The sequence below is a fragment of the Antechinus flavipes genome, chromosome 2 (assembly GCF_016432865.1).
Source record: "Antechinus flavipes isolate AdamAnt ecotype Samford, QLD, Australia chromosome 2, AdamAnt_v2, whole genome shotgun sequence".
Taxonomy (NCBI): Eukaryota; Metazoa; Chordata; class Mammalia; order Dasyuromorphia; family Dasyuridae; genus Antechinus; species Antechinus flavipes.
In genome coordinates, this window is record NC_067399.1 from 410690347 (window position 1) to 410698137 (window position 7791).

Sequence of the window (7791 nt, forward strand, 5' to 3'; positions counted from 1 at the left end):
AGAAGAAAGGCTCTATAAATATTTTTGTACACATAGGCCCTTTCTTTTTTTTTTTTTTTTTTTTTTAAATTTCTTTTGGGATTCATGCCCAGCAGTGGTATTGTTAGGTCAAAGAGTATGCATGATTTTATAGCCTTTTTTGCATAATTCATATTTTTTGATCATTTATCAATTGGGACATGGCTCATATTTTTAATAAGTTTGACTTAGTTCTCTATATGTTTGAGAAATGAGACCTTATTAGAGAAACTTGCTTCAAAATTCTTTTTACAATTAATTTGTATTTCTCTCAATCTCGACTTTCCTCAAAAGTGTTTTGCTACTGTATCCCATTCCCCTCCTGATTCCATGCAGGATAAGATAAGTGTGTATGTTATTTCATCTTTGAGCCAGTTCTTATGAAAGTAAGTTTCATTCCCTCCCTCTATCTTCCCTGTCTTCCCCTTCAGTGTAAGTTTTTCCTTGTCTCTTTTTTTATTGCAAATAATTTACACTATTCCACTTCTCCTTTTCCCTTTCTCTCAGTACATTCCCTTCTCACCCCCTAATTTCATCATTTTTTAGATATTATCCCTTCATATTCAACTCACACCTGTGTCCTCTGTCTATATATACTCCTTCTAACTGCCATAATAATGAGACAATTCTAATAAATTACAAGTACTATCCTCCCATGTAGGAATAAAAACTAATAAACTTCATTAAATTTATTATATCACTTTCCTGATTACCTCTTTATGCTTCTACAGAGTCCTATGTTTGAAAATCAAATTTTCCATTCAGTTCTGATCTCTTTTCTCATGAATGCTTAAAAATCATCTTTCAATAAACTACCACCTTTTCCTCTGAAGAATTATATTAAATTTTGCAGGGTAGGTGATTCTTGGTTGTAATCTTAGCTTCACTGCTTTCCAGAATATCATATTCTAAGCCCTCCAGTCCTTTAATATAGAAGCTGCTAAATCTTGTGTTATCCTGACTGCAGCTTTACTATACTTGAATTGTTTCTTTCTGGATGCTGGCATTATTTTCTCCTTGATTTGGAAGTTATGGAATTTGGCTATAATATTCCTGGAAGTTTTCATTTTGGGATCTCTTTCAGAAGGTGATTGGTGATTTCTTTCAATTTCTATTTCATCCTCTACTTCTAAAATATCAAGACAGTTTCTTTGATAATTTCTTGTAAGATGATGTCCAAGCTCTTTATTTTGATTGTGACTTGCTGGTGGACCAATAATATTTAAATTATCTGTCCTGGATCTATTTTCTAGGTCAATTTTTTTTTTCCCCCAATGAAATATTTCACTTTTTTTTTTTTTGGTTTTGCTTTATTGTATTTTGATTTCTCATAAGATCATTAGCTCCATTTGCTCAATTCTAATTTTTAAGGAATTATTTTCCTCAATGAGCTTTTATACCTCCTTTCCCATTTGGTCAATTTTGCTTTTTAAGGAATTCTTCTCCTCCTTAGCTTTTTGTATTTCCTTTTGCACCTCTCTCAATTCTTTCCCCAATTTTTCCTCTATCTATCTTACTTGATTTTCACAATCCATTTTGAGCTCTTCCATAGCCTGAGATCAATTCTTATTTTTCTTGGAAGCTTTGGATCTAGGAGATTTGACTTTGTTATCATCTTTTGAATGTGTGTTTTCTTGTTACCATAGTAACTTTCTGTGGTCAGAAACCTTTTGTTTTCTGCTCATTTTCCTACTCTATTACTCAGCTTTTAACTCTTTGTTAAAGTAGGGCTCTGTTTCCAGGATGGAAGGTGCATTGTCCCAGGTTTTTTCAAAGCTTCTTCTAGGACCTGACCACAAGCTTGCCCTGGAATTGTTAGGAGTGTCCCTCTCCCACTGTATCTATGCAAGAGCAACAGAGTCCAGCTTAGCTGGTGCTGGGTTTGGGCTGTGCTGGGCTTCTACCCTGATTCCATAGATCTTTTCTGCTGACTTTCCAAGTCCTCTTTGATGTCTTTGGGCTAAGAGGTCTAGAAACTGGTAGTACTGACATTGATTCAGAGGTTCCTTGACCGGTTCCTCCTTTACTGCTGGGGCTAGGGCTGCATTGATGCTTGCTGCATGGGACTGCATACTGGACTCCCACCCTAGTTCCATAGACCTGACCCTCTAAGTTGCTTGGGCTAGAAAATGTTCTGTTATGTCTTTTTGGGGTATTCTGATGCTCTAAAATTTATTTAGAGTCACCACTTAAAGAAATTTGGAGCCATTTGGGGGAGAGGTTGGGCAAATTCCTGCCTTTACTCCACCATTTTGGCTCTACCCTCCCTACACATACTTTCTACTACCACTAGAACCAACCAGAGCAGGGGAAAAATCAAGTATGTTTGAAAGGGCTTATCAGACCTAAAACTTTGAGAACTTTGCTTTGAAGTCTTTGAAAGGCAGAAGATGATTGGAACTAATTTTGCTTAAGGCAGGGATTTCTTTATTTTCTTTAGATCAGATTCAATGAAATGATATTCATTGTTTTGACTAGATCATGGGATCACAGAATTTAGGCTTGGAAGGGATCTTAGAGAATATTCTGGTCTAACCTCATTTTAGAATTAAAAGATTTGAGGGCCAAAGAGTTTTTGTGATTTGCCCCAGGGTTACAAAAGTAGTAAGTAGCAGAATCTAGCTTTTTTGCCTCTAAAGGACTTTTTTTACCTTAAAAAAAAGATTATGAATTTAACAATCATCAACAAACACAAATGTTTCAACATACAAAGAACAACAAAAAAGAGATCATAAATAAAATTGTGAATTATGTATATTTAAAAGTACACATACAATTTTGCAAGATTATAACAAATTGTTAAGGGTGTTTCTAAGCTTTTTTGTTTTCATTTATATATTTTAAAATGGTTTATTGATAATCTTTTAAACTTTTTTCCTTTTCTGTATTTCTATTGCTGCATCACTAGTATTGATTTCATAGAGGCTAACCATGGTACACTAAAAAGAGCAGTACATTTGAAGTCATTTAAAGTCTTGAGTTAAAATTTAGACTTTGTCATTTGCTGTCTGTATGACCTTGCAAGTCATTTAATTTCTCTGGGCCTTGGTTTCCTCATCATATAATGAATGGATGTTAGACTAAATGATCTCTAAGGTCACTTTTTAGATCCATAATCCTTTATTTTAGAATATTGTTTCATTCAAGCAGGTTCAAATTTTACATGCTATTAGTAATAGACAAGGGCTTCTTATATGATTCCTTTCCTTCCTTCTCCCCCATCAAAAAGTCTAATTTAAAAAAAATGTGCCTACACACGTACTTTTTGTGTAACGTTAAATTGAGGTTTTGACCGAAACTAAACTGGGTATACTTGAAAAGCTAAGAGGCTTATCGGGCAGATGATAGTGCTCTCAGGATTTCCCCAGATTAGACCACGGAGAGTACAGACAGGAAGCCAGAGTATCGAGCGCCTGACCAAAGCTTCCTCCTGTGTGGAAAAAAAAACAAAACAAAACTCTAGAAAAAGACCATAAAAAGTCTTTGGAGTACATAGGCCCAAAGAATGTCATATCTCTTGTAGTTGGCAAGAAGAGGGCCAGTTTGGACCCCCATTTCCTTTGTGAAACTCAAGTGACTAAATTTGGTCTCACATGAAAGGGTTCACATTGAAACATAATCTCTTATTCGGGTTCAACCTCTTCCCCAGCTCTGACCTGAGTAGGGAATTGAGAAGGGACTTTCCAGAGAACATTAGCGTGCAGAGTGTGGAAAGGGAATAAAAGCATATGCAAATGGGGTTTTTAGTCTCTTCCTTTCTAATCATAGACGTTGCTGGAGAGCTTGAGTGTTCCTCCTGAAGGCAGGCGATGGATGTTCCCCCTGACACTGCATGCCATCTCCTCTCTGACAGCAGGGCCTAGATTGAAGGAGTGACATATGGAAAATAAAACCATGCAAAAGGGTTGACTGAAGAGGAGGAAGGAAACATGAGGAGGAAGGAAAAAAAACCATGGAATTGGAAAAGATAAAGTAAAATGAATTTTTAGGATGCCACTGTGGGTAAGAGCTGGGGAAAAAAATGATTCTAGGCTGATTTATTATGTACTTATCTTCTGTCTGAAAGGCTGTATGCGTTTATGTAGTGGGATTTTGTAGAGAAAATGGCACATTAAAGATACATTCAAGATGTTTAAGCTTATTGAATGACATTATAGTTAAAGCAGGTGAGACTTTTGTCATGATCTATAAATATAAAAATGTCAGTGTGTTGGAAATTTTTTCAGTGCTTTAGTTAAGATGTGCTTCTTATCTGTAATGAAAATGTTTTTAACCTTTTATTTCTGTAGGGGAAAATGCATCTTGAGAAACAGATATGGTGATAAAGTAATTTACTTTGGACTCCAGAGTTATAGTCTCTGTTCATTTAGTCAGTCATATACTTATCTCCAGTAGAAATGGGCTAAAAGCATATTTGTACACGTTGGGCAATCAAAATATTGTTATATTGGGCTTTCAACTGGAGATTCAATTATGGAAAAAGTCTCATTTTTGGCTTATTGCTCCTTTTCTCTTGTTCTTGTGTTTGAGCTTATGTTTTTTTTTTTTGACGTGGAGAGCATGTTTATTTATTTATTTTTTTTCACAAAGAAGAAGTCTGCTTCTATTCTGAATCTTTTTTTGTGTATCATCCTGTAATCATCAGAGCCTTTTCTTCTATAGCTGTTAAATGGGTTTACCTAATTTCTCACTTTTAAAGATATTTCTGCTTGCTGATCATCATTTCATTTAATTCTCCTTAGCTGCAGAGATCTCTGAGTTTAGATTCTTATCAGAGGGTAGTTATTTAAGGATAAATCCTTTCCTGTATTGGTGTATCTTATGGTAGTACTGTGCTGAGGCCATGTGTAAACAGATAAGCATGAATTTAGGGATGAGATCAACTTTCCATCATTTAGCTATTTTTAGTGAAATGCTCATTTTCTCAAATATTACTTTTTGTTTCAATATGATAGCCTCGCAAAGGCTCCAAATTTAAAATGCATAAATAACAACATAAAAAAAAAGAAGTATAAGGGTTTAGCACACAGTTGGGAAGGTAACTGAAGATAATGACAATTTGCTTGTTTAGGTTTTCCCCCTTTCCCTTCCCCTCCCCCCATCATGATAGAAATGTTTCTCTTTTTTTTCTGGCATTCAGTATCATTTTAGTACATGTTTTTTACATCAATATTTCTTGTTCCAAATGCCTAATGAAGACCTTTGAGACAGAATCTCTGTCAATATGCTATTTCTCTGATGAGCTGGGATCTAGATAGATGTTCTTGAAATGAAATATCTAAAAGTTTGTTTTGGAGTGGTTTGAACTTAGCAAATAGTGTTGGTCCCTTTCTAAGTTTATCCTGTGTGATCTGGTCAATGATATATCCCTACCTTCTTCTCTATCTACCACCTTTAAGATGTTTTAAGATATCCTGAGAAAAGAAACTAGGAAAGTGACAAAGGGTGACTTTTAGCAGGGGTACTAAGATAATATTTAATGCAATTCAGCAAGGCAGTTCGATGGATAAAGTTTTGGATCTAGAATGTGAAAGTCCTGAGTTCAAATGTTATCTCAGACTTTATTTACTATGGAACCCAGGCAGGTCACTTAATCTCTATATAGTTTAGTTTCCTCAACTGTAAAATGGGAATAATTATAGCATCTACTTCCCAGAGTTATTGTGAGGATAAAATGAAATAAGATTTTAACAGTGCTTTGCAAATCTTAAAACGTTATAGTATTATTAAATGTCTACCATGTGTCAGTCATTGTGCTAGGTGCAGAGGAAACAGAACAGAAATATTTTTATCGTTAAAGGGATTGCATTTGAATAACAATGACAACCATAAAAGTAATAATGTTTTTTTTTTTGATTATAGGGTCATTGAGAATTGGAAATGACCCTAGAGTTCCTTTAATGAATTCATCATTTTCTTTTTATGGCACCGATAGAGAAATTAAATTGTTTGTTCCAGGTCCCACAAGTAACTGATGGAGATAGAATTCAAACTCAGCTGTCTTGCCTCCAAATCCAGAGTTCTTTTGTACTGTATCACTTCACTTTGGTTGAAACAATCTAATTTACATGATCCTTTTGATCTTTATTGTCAACCTGCAAAGTCTTTTTATTTTGTATTATTCTAATTTTACAGATGAAGAAACTGGGCCTCATAAGATAAATGACTAGTGAATAATCAAATAGATTGATTTTGTTCTATCACTCTTTACTTGCTCTCTTCTTTTTTCTTATTTTAAGGTACTTTCTTCTCTGGTCCATGAAGTTTCTTTATTTAGGAAATTACTATTTAGGATCAAGTCTCTTTATAAATGAAATTTTGAGGTTCTGCTCAGAACTGTCCTTTCTTGGGTTGTTAATATTATAGATTCAGTCAAAAAGAGCTTTTATTTTGTTGCATGTTCAGTCATGTCCAGCTCTTTGTAATGCCGATGGAAGAGAGTGCATCAGACTCTTCTGTCCTTCACTATCTTTTGAAGTCTGTCCATGTTCCAGAGCAGTAGATCCCAGAAGAGTCAAATTCCTGAATTTGAGTGATGGAGTTAAAATGGAAACATAAACTACTTTAAAACATTGTTCCCAGGCAATAAGAAAATGCTATCTTGACTTTATCACTGGTATGGAGGAAACAACAGTTGCTTGATGTCTTAGCTCTTTTAATTGCAAAGAACTATTCAAATTGCCCAACACTTTTCCCCACAAGTATATATCACCTAGACCTTGTCAGAGACATAGTGTGTGTGTGTGTGTGTGTGTGTGTGTGTGTGTGTGTGTGTGTGTTTGGAGAGAATAAAAGTATCCAAAAGTCTCAATGTCAAATGTGTGTAAATGAAATGTCTTCCTTTTATAACAAACTTTTTAATCCTTTATCAGAAATAAGAAAGGGAAATTGAATTAGCTTGTAAGCTATCCTGTTGAGTGCAACCTTTTCCTTCAATCTCACCATCTCTAGAATTTTCTTTGGAAAGAAAGGGGTAAAAACTTTTCTTTCTCCTCAAAATATGAATCCATGACCTCTTTTCCACTGTTGCTGGTTGTTCCAGTGATGTCTGACTCTTAGTGTCACTATTTGGGATTTTCTTGGCAAAATTACTAGAGTGGCTTGCCATTTCATTCTCCAGCTTATTTTACACATGAGAAAACTGAGGGAAACAGAGTTGGTGAAGTGACTTGCCAAGATTACATAGCTAGTAAGTGTTAGAAGCTAGGTCATCCTGACTTCTGGTCTGGTACTCTATCTGCTGCACCACCCAGTCTCTCTCTCTCCCACCCCCAAATCTGACAACTTCCTTTAATTTTTAATTATTGTCATGGCCCTGAAGATTTCTTTTCTTTTTTTAAAATATAACAAGCAATGGAATTAATTAATAAATTTACTTATTTATCTATCTCTCCATTTATTTATTTTTTGCTGAGGCAATTGGGGTTAAGTGAATAACCTATGTCACACAGACAGGAAGTGCTATCTGACATTGGATTTGAACTCAGGTCCTCTTGATTCCAGAGTCAGTACTCTAGCCCACTGTACCATCTAGTTGCCCCCCTGAAGATTTCTTTAGCTAATTCTATAAAATCCTGGGGTGATTGCATGGACCTATAATCCCTGTTACTGTGGATGTCCATGCTGGTTTCATCTGTGTTTGGGAAGCTTCTTTCATCAATGTACTAAATGTACTATACACTACATTTATGGTATATAAATTAACTAAATAAGGCTTCTGATGTGTAGTAGAGAACATCAGTTTGGCCAGTGAATTGACCTAGAAAATAGGGC